General features: G+C 36.1%; 2 long non-coding RNA genes and 1 pseudogene across 15 annotated transcripts in view; 1 reads left to right on the top strand and 2 right to left on the bottom strand.

The window, feature by feature from the left end:
- The window catches only part of LOC138825015 (uncharacterized), a 44,416-nt gene extending 41,520 nt beyond the window's left edge, over positions 1-2,896 (bottom strand). For 13 of the 14 annotated variants that reach the window (XR_011371281.1, XR_011371279.1, XR_011371284.1 and 10 more), the window contains exon 1: positions 2,723-2,896. This is a non-coding gene — a long non-coding RNA (uncharacterized lncRNA). Of the gene's footprint in view, positions 1-1,147; positions 1,203-2,722 lie in introns of all 14 variants that reach the window. The other variant, XR_011371285.1, reaches the window with a different exon arrangement.
- On the top strand, positions 969-10,616 carry LOC138825016 (uncharacterized). Its single transcript, XR_011371294.1, has 3 exons — positions 969-1,220; positions 8,628-8,712; positions 9,865-10,616. It is a non-coding gene; the product is annotated as an uncharacterized lncRNA (long non-coding RNA).
- Positions 10,617-13,817: 3,201 nt separating this feature from the next.
- Positions 13,818-13,915, bottom strand: LOC138825018 (U6 spliceosomal RNA; annotated as a pseudogene).
- Positions 13,916-15,749: the final 1,834 nt, after the last annotated feature.

Here is a 15,749-nt window from a genome sequence, read left to right as displayed (position 1 = left end):
TTGTTCAACCACTTTGAAAAGCAGTATGGAGGTTCCTCAAAAGACTTCACATAGAGCTCCCCTATGACCCAGCAATCCCACATTTGGGCATTTACCCAAATGCTCACAAACAAGACCACACTAAAGCTACCAGCACAACTATGTTTATTGCAACATTATTTACCATAGCTAAGATATGGAACCAACCCAGATGCCCCTCAGCAGAGGAATGGATCAAGAAAATGTGGTATATATACACAATGGAATTCTATGCCTCCATCGGAAAGAATGGCATTGCCCCATTTGTTAGGAAATGGAAAGACTTGGAAAAAACTTATATTAAGTGAAGTAAGCCAATCCCAAAAAAACATAGGTCCCATGGTTTCCCTTATTTGTAATATCTAGTATATGTATGAGTGAAGCAGAAAAGGTCAGATAATATGATGTGAGGAAAATGAACCCTTAGATATGTATTTTAATGTTTTTTTCTTTCATCCATTTGTTTCTAATGCATATATAAGATTATTTCTTTGTTGCTTTGTATGTCCCTCCCCCACAGTATAAACCCTGCTTTCACTGTATTTGATGTCGGTATAGTTTGTGGAGGGGAAGGGGAAAAACAAGTTGTTTAAATAAGGATACAGGTGGACCTGTTGCAACAATGAGAAGTACAAGTCGTCATGTAGAAAACGAACTTTACAACTTGGGGGGGGGAGAATTGGGGGGAGAGAGAGGATGGGTATGGATGGGAAAGGTAAACAAAGGAGGAGGCTACAATGATTGATAAGAAATGTACTCACTATCTTACCCATGTAATTGTAACCCCTCTGTACAGTATTTTCACAATAAAAAAATTAAAAAAAAATTTGGACTTCAAAGATTGCAGAGGCGCACCTAGGAGCTAACTGAGATATCATGAAGAAACCAGTTTTAGTGTTCCAGTGAAAAATCCAAGGCTCAGAGTCACCCAAGTGAGCCATCATAGTACAGAGAGTTTGGCCAGAGAGGAAAATTTCAGGCAGCCTGTTTAAGGAGGCAGATTTGAGCATACACCAGTGACCGAGGTGGCAGTGGCTGTGGCTGCCAACATAACAGTAGACCGAGCCTGAGGAAAAGGTGACAGAAACAGAGTGCAAGCAGCTTCTATTCACTACCAGTCTGAATTTACCAGGAGCAAAAATCTTCATCCTGCTGACCACAGATGGACGCAGATCACAGATAGCCTGAAAAACCAAGGGAAGGTAAGTACCCAAAAAGGCATTCCCATTCCTTCTCACAAAACAGAGTTTGGAAGGTAGCTCTTCCCCTATCATCCCAGAAGAATGTCATCTTTCATATTGGCAAAGACGGAGCCAGGGCAGCCAGTAGATACCTCAGGCCTTAGAATTAGACACTGCTGAGCCATTCAACAGTGCAAAGCAACCCAACCACTGGCACTCAGCTCCATACTGGGGAAAGTTGACCTTTCCAGATGGGGGAAGGACCATCCAAGGCAGGGCAACTTTCTTCACAGAGTAAACAGAGCCAGAGGTGGCCCCACCCTCTGCGGCATGGCAGCAGCAGCTCTCCATGCTGCAGGATGTTAAAAATAAATAAATTCAAAACTGGAGAGTAAGAGAAAAGTCCAGGACTAGATGCATTCACAGCTGAATTCTACAAGGCCTTTGAAGCAGAACTCAATTGATACTACTCCAACTCTTCAATGCAAATGAAAGTTCACTACTAATCTCATTCTAGGAAGCCTGCACAACCCTCATCCTCAAAACAGACAGGGAATCATCAAAGAAACAGAACTCAAGACCCATTTCTCAGATGACCATTAATGCAAAACTACAAAATCCTGGCCAATCAACTTCAACAATTCATCAAAAAAATCATACACTATGATCAAACAGGATTCATTCCATGGATGCAAAGTTGGTTCAATATACACAAAACAATAAATGTAATACATCACATCAACAGGAGCAAGGATAAGAATTACATAGTAATCTCAATAGATGCAGAAAAAAGATTTGACAAGATCCAACACCACTTTATTAAGAAAGCTCTGCAGAAACTAGGAATCCATGGAATGAACATTCCTCAATATAAGAAAAGCTGTGTATGACAAACTTACATTATAACTTATACTATAACTAGTATTATACTTAATGGCAAAAGTAAAGCCATTTCCTCAAATTTCAGGAAGGAGACAGATTGTCCACTCTCTCCATTCCTCTTCAGTATAATATTAGAATACCTAGCTAGAACAATAAAACAAGATGCAAACTTTAAGGGGATCTAAATAGAAAAACTCTTCCTCTTAGTAGATGACATGATCTTGTATTTAAATAATCCCCTAGACTCCACCCTCAAGTTATTCGAGCTGATCTGAAACTTTGGCAAAATGGAAAGGTATATAAATTAACCCTCAAAATTCCGTGGCTTTTCTGTATGCCAACAATGAGAGTAACCCTATATCCTCAAATAGTTATACTTTCTTTCTGTTAAAGCAATCAAACTCCTCTCATTGCTCTTTTGGAAACATGTATATATTTCCGTAGTCAGTCTACCATGAACACTACAAGTTACTTCTACTGAATTATAACTCTCTACATACGGAGCAATATTTTTCCATCTCTCCATTCCCATTCCTAACTTCTATTTCTTATAAAATCACTGTTCTATTCTCAATTTCTGAACATTTAAGTCCTACCACGAGTGAGATTATGCAGCATTTGCTTTTTTGTTCTTGCCTTACCTCACTTAACATGATTTCCAAAGGTCACAGTAATGTCAGCATCAAAGGCCAACACTGTTCCAACCACAATAGAAAACAGTTCTATTCGACGTTCTAAGTAGGTGAGTGACTAGTGTCCCTCCATAGAAAACAGTCACAGCTTCTGGTTCTAAACCTTTGAAAGGCAACTGTAGCCAGAGAATAGGATGAATTAAGCAGTTAATAAAATTTAAAATCCCTACCTAAGTCCTAAGTAACATATTAACCTCAGATTCCTAATTAGAAAATGCATGGCTTGCAATAAAAGCATTTGCTATTAATGAATGTAAATTAATGCAACCAGTTTAATAATGTTTAACTATTGAAACTAATATTGAAACATTTGTTTGCCCTCTTTCTTCACAAGTTAATAAAAAACCAAGTAAATTAGAGCACTGTGACATATCTCAATTGAAGAAAGAAAATCCTTCCTTTTAGAATGACGGATTAATGAAACGAATTAAAATCAACCTCAAAGAAATTATGAGTGAAGGGGCTGGGAAGGTGGCTCAGTGGTAGAGCACTTGCCTTGCATTCATGAGGCCCTGTGTTCGATTCCTCAGCACCACATAAGCAAAAAGAAAAAAGCCGGAAGTGGCACTGTGGCTCAAGTGGTAGAGCAGTAGCCTTGAGCTGAAGAGTTGAGGGACAGCGTCCAGGCCCAGAGTTCAGGTCCCATGACCGGACCCTCTCCTCCCCCCCAAAAGAAATTATGAGTGAAAACTATTGTCTACACTACTCTAGAAGACAAAGCCAATTTCAGTGTAGAACTTTTCTGGCATACAAGAAATTCTTACAGTCTCACTGAATTATTTCACTACTATAATATCCTAGGTGTTACATATAGAAGGCACATAGGATGCGTATACAAATAAGAGATGGTGTTAATAGTCCTGTAGTTAGACTTTTCTTCATGTATCCCATTTCAAACACATCTATCCTCAAAACCTTACCCATGGCTGCACATTGGTGGATATCCATAAAGTAGGCAAATAGCTCTCAAGAAAATTCCACAGCAAGGTCAGACTATGCTCAAGAAAACTCTTAAAACTCATTTTAATAATATTTTGTTTCATTTCTCCTCAGTACTATTTCCAAGTTCCTTCCAAAATTTTCCCTTGTCCTTTGATTGTCACCTAATTAAAACTATTAGTTAATGCACCTAATTCTACGTTTACGAGCCTATAATCATAAATTTAGAAGAGATGTTATAGATGTTCAATACATTTTCCTAAAATTGAACTACACACTATGGAAGCAATAATATCAGGGAAATCTCTAATCTTTTGCCAACCTAATTACTTCCTCAATGTTCTAGTGTCAGACTATTTTGAAAGAGCTATATAATCCATTCCCTGAGAGCTTCTATCTACTGATTGAATCTTGCCATTTGAAGCATATATCGTGTTCTATAACTTTGTTTTCCTAGAGTTTCAGAAAACATAAAATTTTAGCTTCGTTTCCTATAGCACAATAGGAAATTTCTTCCTATCTTGATTTCATTCCTCTGAATATTCTGAGACAACCTTATACTTCTTCACTAAAAGCTATTGTTGGGTTGAACCTGATGCCATCCCTTTCACCTATTAGACTCATTTTTGTAACTTGAGTGCACATTTACTGTATGGGTAAGCCCAGGATATTTTTGATACTTGGTGCTAAGTAAAATTATTCTGCTCCACAGTGAGTGAGATAGTTAACAGTTCTAAATAGAGAATATAACATTTACCTCTACAAAATTTAGTCATTTCATCCTGTTCAAATTTCTTGAAATTCAAATTCCGTAATCCAGCATTAAAAATATAAGTAAGTCACTATTTAAACTTACGGAGTTAGATTTGCATAAATAGGTAAAACATTCGTGTGTGTGTGTGTGTGTGTGTGTGTGTGTGTGTGTGTGTGTTTTAGAAAACATTGGTTTTCTGTGGTTTTTGCCTTTTCTAAAAGTCCATTATATATGTCTAAAAATACTATTTTTAAAAATACAATAATAAGTAGCTTTCAACTGCTATGGATCTTAATATTAAGACTCTATTAGCCTTTGAAATTCTAAATTTAGTCACATATTGTTAATCTAACAAAACTATGTACACCTTCTTTGGAATTAATCTATGAATTAGCAGAGTATGTCAACATATATAGAAATAAAATTAGTTCTATTATTAACTTCATCATGTAAATCATATTAATGATTACAATGTCATGTTCAATTTCAGAAGACACATATGATTTTTGGTAAGATTCTAGAAGTCGTTGATAAATACTCAACAACCAGCATAAAGTCTTCATGCTCTGTGCCAAGCAAGTAAGGTCTAGTTAAAGTGTGATGGGAAGAGTCAGAGTACAATATATCCTAAAGCCATCCACAGCAATTCAGAGCCAGTAAGTCCCCCAAGATTATTCATTTTTTTTGGTGGGGGGAATCCGGTCATGGGGCCTGAACTCTAGGCCTGGGCACGGTCCCTCAGCTCTTCAGCTCAAAGCTAGCACTCTACCACTTGAGCCACAGCGCCACTTCTGTCTTTTTTCTTTTTGCTTATGTAGTGCTGAGGAATCGAACCCAGGGCCTCATGCATGCAAGGCAAGTGCTCTACCACTGAGCCACCTTCCCAGCCCAAGAATATTCATTTTTTATGTCTTAAAAATAACCTGAATTTCAATGGCTTTGCAGTATCCCACTGTATTTGATTTCAACTAGAATTTATGCCTGAAAACTCTTAACTTCTAATGTTAAAACATGTTAGTTTTATGTACCCAAACATTTTCTTAGTGCTCCAAATGAGGAGTTCTGGTCCTCTGACCTACCCCATGAAAAACATTGTGTGGTCAAATAAGCAGAAAATCTATTCCTTTTGGGTATCTATAATCCTCTTTGTCTATAATCCTCATTAGCTTTCTGTTTAAGATGGGTAGAACATTCCTTAACTCACCTAACCATATTAACTTTCCACAGGCTACCCTCAACATTTATTAACATTTCACTGACCTACAGAAACGTGGGGAAATTTTTACTTCTTTTCTTTAGTTATACATTTATCCCAGTAATATTCCATAGAGCTTTGTATTTCGTATTTTAAATTTGTCCAGATTTGTGAAGAAATCCCTCCTATTCCTTTAAGACCCTCTAAAGGTTAGATGCACATACTATTTCTTTTCTAAAAGAAGTTGGCAATATAGGTGGGAAAAAGAAAGTTTAGTGATAATCCTTATCATCTGAGACACTGAAGATCTTTAATTACTTGGATCTTTCTAACATATTCAGAGAGACTCAGAAAAGACATCAAAACGAAGAGGAGTCACCAATACTTTCTGGAAGTCCCTTAAAAGCACTAAAACCCTCATTTCTGTTTGGCTAAGAAAAATTCCCTTTCTCATTACCTAAAATGCTTGACCAACCTTACCTCTCTGAAATGAGGTTCCCCCCCCCCTTTTATTAAAAAAAAAACAGTCTGTTACAGATTATTTTGTTTTATTATTTGTAGTTTTTTCCTAGCTGTTCTGAAAGAAAAGGAATTTCTAAAACCATAGAGAGCTAATGCTATTTTTTCAGAAGTACACAGCAAAGAAAAATGAGTTTATAAATAAAAAAAATGTTTTGACAGGACATGTAACTTCAAATTCCAGACTTGTTTAGAGCTTGTACAAAGTTTTTGATAGACTGATAGAATCAAAAGATGGTAAAATTCTTTAAATGACTCTATGTGTGAAAGGATCCATTTGAGAAAATAATCATAGGTTAGCTGAAGAGGGGGGGAAGGAACAAATATCGAGAGTTCTTTTGGACTTTACCCTGAAGCAAGCCAAGTAAAACGAAATGTTTAATGAAATCTGTCTAAATCCAACCAACACATGCAGAAAAATGCCAAGAGGTCACTCACCCGGAGATACTACTAATGGTGGGACAAGTAAAGCAAAGGATGGACTTAATTCTGGGGTGATTTGAATCATAGCCACAATTAAAGCTTCAGTACCATGTCAAATACATTTCAACACTTTAAAATCCTTTGCTTGCATAAAGGTTTTCAAGTCAACTAATGACTAATGACTACGTGGAACAAAAGCAATGTATGAGAATTGCAATTATCACCACAACAAAGGAAAGAAAGCATAGGTGATATTAATGACCCACTGTACAGAACTCACATTAATTTATCTCCATGAGTAAATGAAATAACTCCTTAAATGTGACTCCCTGCCAACATTCAAGCTCAATGCAATCGATCTTTCACACTGTAACCAGGGGAACCTTACAAACCTCATCATGGTTATTTCCCTACCTAAATAATGTCACTAGCATCCTGCTTCTCCAGAACTAAACTACAAATCACTGGTTTAACCTGAAAATCCTTCCCAGTTTCCCTTTGTCCCACCCTCTTCAGCTACATCATTTGCCCTAACTTCTCCATCCTCACCCCATTTCCACAATTTATCCAGAGCTCCACACATAATACACTTCTTAAATTTTTCATACCTGAACCATTTCATCAGCTTTCTCTCTTCTTGGATTGCCTTCCCTTCATTGCATCCCTTAGGAAATGATCTGTTGATCAAATTTATGTTCAAAGATCATTATCTCTTTAGAGGTCTTCTTTGCTCCCCTAGGTCAAATTAATGTTGATCTTCTTGTACCCACAGGAACCCCTTACAATAGATAATAAATTCTAACACATTAACATTATTAAGAAATGATTTTCTAGACATAGTTTTACTCAATTAAATCCTAACAATAACCTCATGAGGCTGGTACTATGATTATTATAATCAATTTTCAAATAAGACAGTCTGAGATATACAGACACTGAGTGTTCTAGATGAGGTCATTCAAGCATTCGCTGACAAACACAAATTTGGATACAGTTGGTCTGTCCCATTTAAAGATTATCCCACAGTTCCATCGCTTGAGGTTCTCCTGGGATCAAGCTAAAAAGAGAATCCAGGGCTTTGTTTGACTAGAGGTTCCATGAGGCAGGAGTCAACTTCCATAGGAAGCCTCAAAATCAGGGGGAAAAAGCAGATCCATGTTCTAAAATGGGCGATTAAGTCAAGCAAACCAAAGAGATAAGATTTCACAAGCCCTCAAATAAAGAGCAAATACAAATGTCAGAAACTGGGCTCTGAAATAAATAAAAAGTGAGAATAAGTCTGGTTCCATAAGCAGGGTAATTTCTAACTCCTTATGTCCTGAAAAATGAGTTAGGAGAAGTTCTCCCTTAGAGGAAGTAGAAATAAATCTATCCATGTGCTTCAAAGTGTCAGGAAACTATAAACTCCCCCTTCAAAGCTTCTTCACTTCCCTGTTCAGGATAGAGGAGGTCAAATTTTGAACAGCTCCTCACTGGCCTGGGCAAGGTTCTCTCCCATCTGAACAGCACATTCCCCATACAGCAAAACAAGAACCACAGTCATTTATTTATAAATCATAGACTACTCAATTTTAAGATTTCTGTGCATGATGCTGGAATTAACTTCTTGTAATTGCTAAACAAGCACTCAATACTGAGCCAAGTCCCTAGCCCTCATTTATAACTTTTATCAGCTTGCTATTTGTCTTAATTGGCACTGCATTTCAGGTCAAATTTCACCAAATTTCTTCAGCAATATCCTTGTTCCCTCTGGCACCCTATTCTGCAAATTGCATTTTTCTTCACAGATTTAGTGGAAAAGGAACACATTTTTTAGGACCCTACTCAAATGCATTTTTCTTCATGAATTGTTACTTTTTCAACTTTACTGAAAGTAAGCTGATTCTCTCAAATTCCTATACACATTCTTTGTACCAATTAAAGGTATTCTCTGTATTTTTCATGTCAATAGCCATGATTGATGATTCTATTCCCAGTGCAACTACCACTAATACTAGAATCTATCTCTTTTTTTCCTGTGCTAGAACTGAGTTTCAACTCATGGCTTGGAATTCTCAAGTTCTCAGTTGACCATACCTTCACTTCCAACATTTTTCTGATTAGTTGAAGGTAAGAATCTCACTGATTTTCCTACTCCAAACCCCTCTTGAGCAGCTAAGCTTATACATGTGAGCCCCCAGAGCCTGGGTTCACTTCTTAAGAATATGCTATGGGGGCTGGGACGGTGGCTCAGTGGTAGAGCGCTTGCCTTCCATGCATGAGGCGCTGGATTCGACTCCTAAGCACCACATAAGCAAAAAGAAAAAAGCTGGAAGTGGTGCTGTGGCTCAAATGGTAGAGCACTAGCCTTGAGCTGAAGAGCTGAGGGACAGCAATCCAGGCCCCAAGTTCAGGCCCCACAATCAGAACACCCCCCATCCCCCCAAAAAAAGAATGTGCTATGTGCCTTTACATATAGTCACTTATTCAGCAACCTGAAATGCAGTTGTTGTTTCATGTCAGTAAATAAGAATAACTTTGAAAAACTATGAAATAATCTTTTGCTGAAAAGACATATTCTTTTTTTTTGGGGGGGGGGTCCGGTCATGGGCCTGAACTCTGGGCCTGGACGCTGTCCCTTAGCTCTTCAGGTCAAGGCTAGCGCTCTACCACTTGAGCCACAGCTCCACTTCAAGCCTTTTTCTTTTTGCTTATGTGGTGCTGAGGAATTGAGCCCAAGGCCTCAAGCATGCAAGGCAAGCGCTCTACCACTGAGCCACCTTCCCAGGCCTGAAAAGTCATATTCTTATCCTTATTTTATAAACAAGAAAACTAAGATACTAAATTATTGACAATCTTGTCAAGTTGACACAGCAGTTAGCCGTAGAGATGTGAAGTGACTCCAGGCCTGATTTCTACATACAGTTATACTTACTGTGTGCTGACTCACTTTTCTTGTCTCCATGTAATAAGGCTAATATCATGTGAACATGGACTGAAAGCAGAACAAATTATAATCAGTAGAAAATGAGTCTCTCTTCTAAGCTGAGGCATTTTAGAGTACAACCCTGGAAACCACAAAAGAAAGAGCCTGGATCTAAAAAACACATTACACAATGCAGATGTGTTTTACATCAGACCTTCAGAAAGCAAAAGACAAACCAGCGATGATCCCTTAGTTCTCTAATTTGTTTTTCTTGTTGTCAATGCTGCTATAATAGAGACTCTCAAACCTAGTTTCTCAACTCTAACTCTACTCCAACTTCTCATTCAACATTTCAGAGTATTTTTCAGCTAACACAGGCAGAAGAAAGAAGAGAAGGAAATGAATACAGTAAAGGCTACTAGCTTCTTCACATGGAAATAAAACAACAGTGAAGCAATCAGATAGAATATGTGAGGAACTCATGGAGAACCTCACAAATCCTATAGTACCTCAAGTGTAATCTCAGATTCCACAAGATCATCTCAGAGTAAGAGAAGAGGACTGAATGCAAACAAGTTATGCAGTTGTCTTACTCCAACAAAAATCTTTTCTAGTCTTTCTACCTATACTACATTTACATATTAGTTTCATTTCCTGTGTATCAGGAAATCTTGTCTAACATTGGAATACAGAGACTAACATTGGAATACAGACTCTAACATTGGAATACAGGAGTCAGAATAGCTTTTAGAAACAGCACAAATTCATTCATGGACTTCTTTATTTCAGTTTCTATAATAGTAGGCATTATCCTCTCTACTGCCTTTCCTATGCATTGGTCATAATAGATACACTCTTTCCAATACTATTAAATTTAGAAATATTAAATGTGTTTTCCTCCCTCCAAGCAAATTCACCATAGCAATTTACACTACTCACAAAAACCCAAATATATACACATTAGTTAATGGCAGTATTTCTCACAATGGTGAAAAACTAGAAACCTCAGTGTTCCACACTAGTTATATTATTGTATTTTCTATAAAAGATTATTTCATAGTGTTTTTAAAGTGATTCTTCTTTACAGACATGAGACAACCACATTTCAGGCTTGTGAGTAAAATTGTAAATTACAAACATCTGTATTTTGATTCTATTTATGTGTGTGTTTGTATATATGTCTGAGGACTATTTTGTGTATGGAAATAAAGAAGGCATAAAAATCTACTTCAGAATTTTAACAGTTCTTTATTATTGATAGGTTTTGAGATGCACTTCACTTCTATACACTTCTGTGTTGCTTCTGTTTTAAATGTTCATATATCTTTGTGTATATATATATATATATATATAAAGGATTATATATATATATATATATATATATATATATATATATATATATATATATATATAGGATTAGAGATATAGCTTAATGACAGTGCTTATCTACCATGCTTAAGATACCAGGTTCAATATCCACTAGCACAAAAATCACAAATGTAATACAGATTCATATTGGGAAAATGTTTAAGCTGTATCTTAACTGCCACTTTCCAGCACACCAAAATTTCATTCAATGGATACACTAAGTGAAATAAACTAAGGTTAGCAATTTAGTTTACAGAGATCATTTCTACCTAGTTTCTATAATCAGAATGTTGCCTGTTATTACTCAATCTATGATGAAAATAATGAGGTTTCAAAAGTACATTCAGAGTTAATTCTTTCACTTCAGATTTCAACATTAAACCATCAAGGTAGATTCTACATATAGACCATAATTCCAATGAAATCTTGGGTAAAAATCTTGTTGCAGAATGAGTTCCTAAGTGATAATGGTTTTCTCTTTCTGACCACATTTCCAATTTATGAAGTCATAAATGTAACAGTACCAGAAATCTTACTGGCTGTCAAATAAAGAAAAAATAAGAGAGGCTCTAAACTATATTTGTTAACACACCAAGCAGTATATCAGACAAGATATTGTAAAATAAGATCTATACTTTAAGCCTCTTTTACCAGTTAAAGGATTTTTTTCAAATAAGAAAGTAATAGACAAAATACACCATCAAGTTTTCTATTTTAAAATCTAACCACCAGAATTTACCAACTAAGATTGAAAAATAGGAGAATAAACAGGAAAAGGTTCTAAAATCCTATTGGAACAATAACCTGTGATATCACGGGTTATTCCACCAGAGTATGAATGAAGTTTGATTTTAGGGCTAGCCCATCCATTAAACAGATGCTACATTAAACTTAAAGTTGCTTAATAACAAAGTATTTGTGTCATTGGCTATTCTGGTTAAATACACACTATGTTCATTATGGTTAAAACAATAAATATTAATTTGTACTTTAAGTCATAGTTCAGTTGGTTGCATAGCTATTCAGGAAAGCTCTCATTCATCTAAATGGTGACTTACAGAGACAGGATTCTTCCATATTGCAGTTTAACATTTGGAATATGTAGTTTCCAAGGTTGCCACAGAACAGATGCTGGGGAATAAAATACAGGATTTTATGGATTGAGCTGGAAATTGCATATACCATTTACAACTATGTGCTGTTGTCTAGAATTTAACCATATTATTTTACCTTGCTCCAAGAAAGGATTGAAAATATAGTTTATGTACCTAGGAAGACAAAATGGATTTGTGAACATGAGGAATGCTGCTGTAGTTTGATGTTAACTGTTCTTTTTATCTTTGTAGAACATATTAGATACTATGGTAATTTCTTTCCTTTTCTGTATGCCTCAAACTCATGTGGCAAAGGAACACTCACTGCTCTAAAGTATAGACCTAAAAGTTATCTCCAGCTTCTCCCTTTCCTCAGTGCTCCCACAGTCATCAACATTCCCGTGGCTCGTTTTTTTCAGCCTATTCCTTTATCACCAGCACCACCAGCTCACGTGTTCAACTAGCCTCTCCTGGAAAGAAATCTCTGCCTCCACTCTGACCTCAACCACAATTTTCCCACCCCATCCATTGTCACTTCCACCAATGCAGAAACAATAACAAATCTTTCTTATCCTAAGACATATTACCACTCTCCTTACCTTTACACTTCAGTAGGTTTACTTCAGGCTCTATAAACTGAGACAACTAACTTTTTGATCCTTTTGCTCAATATTATAGTTTAACCAGTTGTATTATATTCTGACTCCAGGACGTCTTTACTGTCTATATTTTGCTGCACCCTACTTTCCAGACTCTTGTTCTCTATTACTTAAACATATGCTTCTGTGGCAGAAAAACAAACATTTTATTCTGCTGAAAATTTTCAGACTATTTTCTTCTAGTTTCAGGGAATAACCAATAAATTCTCATCATCTAAATCACCTATCTCCATAATGGCACATCAGAATTTCTTGATCCTAACTGTAAGTTGGTACTTACTGTTGAGCCTTCCTCTATGGTCACATTCTCCTTATTCTCCCCAACTTCTAGTAACTACAATTCTATTCTCAACTATGACATCAGCTTGGATAAGGTGGGGAAGTGAGGGTGGGGACGTTTTTTCTTTTCATCTTCTCATGACAGTTAACATGATATACTGAGTTTTATTTTAGAAAGGTATATTGTTTTGACTAATAAACCAAAATTAATAAAAAGATAATAATGATAATAACAGTGATTTGAAGAACAAAACTAAAAAATCAGTGGCTTGACAAAAGTTTGTTTCTTCTCTCCTAAAGTCCAAATTAGGTATTCATGATAGTCAAGCAGCTCTTCTCTTGATGTAGGAATACAGATTCTGCCACGGATTCTGCTTAACTTTGATATTTGGCTTCCAGTGTCACTAGTGCAAGAAGAGAAAGGATAATGATTAGGAGAGTTTTGTAGATGAGGCCTGAAAATAGCACATATCATGGGACTGACAATATTACATGGCTAGAACTCTTTTACATGGCTACACATAAAAATCAAAGTAAGGTGTGAACTCAAAGGATACTGGATCTGAAAAATAGCTTTCCTTTAACTATTTTCCTATCACTCCAGCTCCTTCCTCCTCTGCATATTTCTAGTATTTTCTAGAACCTTCCTGATATGCTGCATCAAACTCTGAACTGGACTCTGTTAAATATCTCACAATATCTCCTACAACTACAAAACTGCTCTGCACACTAAATGAGTTCCTTACATATGGACTAAGGAGACAAACAATAATCTCTTAGGAGCTATTAAAGTATATATAGGCATTTCTTCATATTCTAAGTGGTCCCAGACTTCTAGAAATAGAGAGTTTGGCTCTACACATTTTATTATTCCTTTCCTTGCCATATAGATATACACTTGCAATATTTTAAAATATGAAATGCTTTAGCAATTTGTTTGTCATCCTTATACAGGAGACATGCTAATCTCTGCATCATTTTGATCTTAGTATACAGTATATGTTGCTGTAGCAAGTAGTTGATATTGCTTTCTATTGCCTTCAGCATGTTGATGCTCTAGTCAGCCCTTCTTTACTGTTTCTACAATATGCAGCAATGGATTCTACAACATATACAATCAAATAAATACAATCTCTAACAAATGTAATTATTCCATATTATATATTACATTGTTATATATTAATGTAATTACTAACATATATTTGATTATAGTTTACAAGAGAATAAATAAATGCGAAATTGTTCATGCTGTGGCCCCTGGGAGCACTTGTTCACTTTGCTGATGCCCATCCCTAAAATAATATAAACTTGTCTTCTTTCCTCTCTTCCTACCATTACCATGTGTTCATTGAAGAGTATTTAATAAATGAAGTCATCTAAGAATTCTAACCAAATCTACAATTTTATCAGCAATTCACCTTTATATTATCCCAATAAATCAAGACAGAAAGAGATGAAGAAGAAGAAATTAGAGAGCTAAAGAAGTCTTAAAAGTGTGGTGGATATTAAAGCAGATAGTTGTGACAGAGCTATGATAGACTTTTCAATAGCATCCTAGTTAAACCATGACAAGTCTATACATCCCAAGAATTTCATAATGCCTCTTCTTTAAACACAACATAAATATGGAAACATACATATAATTGCATCAAATCAACTTCATGAAGAAATAATATGGCTTGTCAGAGGTGTCTATCTGAATAGCATTGAATAGAGGCACAAATCTATTTCTAAAAGGAAACTAGAAGAATAATTCATGTATTTTTTAAACAAAAGTGGTAACAATTTCCATGATAAAGGGAAAAATACTTCAAATATTTCCAAGAATATTAAAGTCCATGGGCTCAGTCAAAATTTCTATGTACCAAAATCAATATCATTGTATAAGATAATGTTTGTAGAAGTTGTCATTTTAATTGACTTCTGTTCCCTTGGCCATTATTTTTATCATCACAGTGATTAAGGTGCTTTGAACTAAATGTTAATTCAATGTAGTCTGAAATGAAGCAGAACAAAATTTCTTTAAGCCACACTGACCGCTAGAGACACAAGATTATAAATATGCTGGAGTAAAATAAAAATGCATCTCAACAACATCAACATGAGTAAAATGGGTTTATATTTTGTCACAAGTAAGCACAATAAACTGAACTGTATGTAATACTCCACTAAATATACAGCATTGCAAGTTATTAAAATTTCACTGCAAAGACAAAAAGACAGAGGCAAAGAGAAATAATCTAGACCAAAAAAGACTTTGCAACAACTGAAAATGCCCAACTTTGCAAACAATTGAAATGTATGTACCGATTCAAGCCAGCCCAGGCAGGAAAGACCGTGAGACTCCTATCTCCAATAACCACCAGAAAACTGGAAAAGGTGCTGTAGCTCAAGTGGTAGAGCGCTCACCTTGAGCTGAAGAGCTGAGGGACAGCACCCAGGCCCAGATTTTAAGCCCCACGACTGACCAAAAAAAACAAAAACAAAAAACTATTTTCCAATTTGAAAAGCAACAACAAAATCAAAAAGAAATCTACATTAAATTTACCTTTTAAAAATCCTCTATTAGCCAGGTGCTGGTGGCTCTTGTCTGTAATCCTAGCTACGTCTGTAATCCTAGCTACTCAGGAGGCTGAGATCTGAGATTCATGGTTCAAAACCAGTCCAGACAGGAAAGTCTGTGATACTCTTATCTCCAATTAACCACCAGAGAACCAAAGTGGTGCTGTGGTTCAACTGATAGAGCACTAGCCTTGAGCTGAAAAGCTCAAGGACAGCATCCAAGCCCAGAGTTCAAGACTCATGACCAAAAAAAAATCCTCTATTATTATATAATTAAAC

Source organism: Dipodomys merriami, unplaced genomic scaffold (assembly GCF_024711535.1).
Source record: "Dipodomys merriami isolate MVZ:Mamm:240054 unplaced genomic scaffold, mDipMer1.0.p SCAF_1314, whole genome shotgun sequence".
NCBI lineage: Eukaryota > Metazoa > Chordata > Mammalia > Rodentia > Heteromyidae > Dipodomys > Dipodomys merriami.
This window is presented reverse-complemented; position numbering and strand designations above follow the sequence as displayed.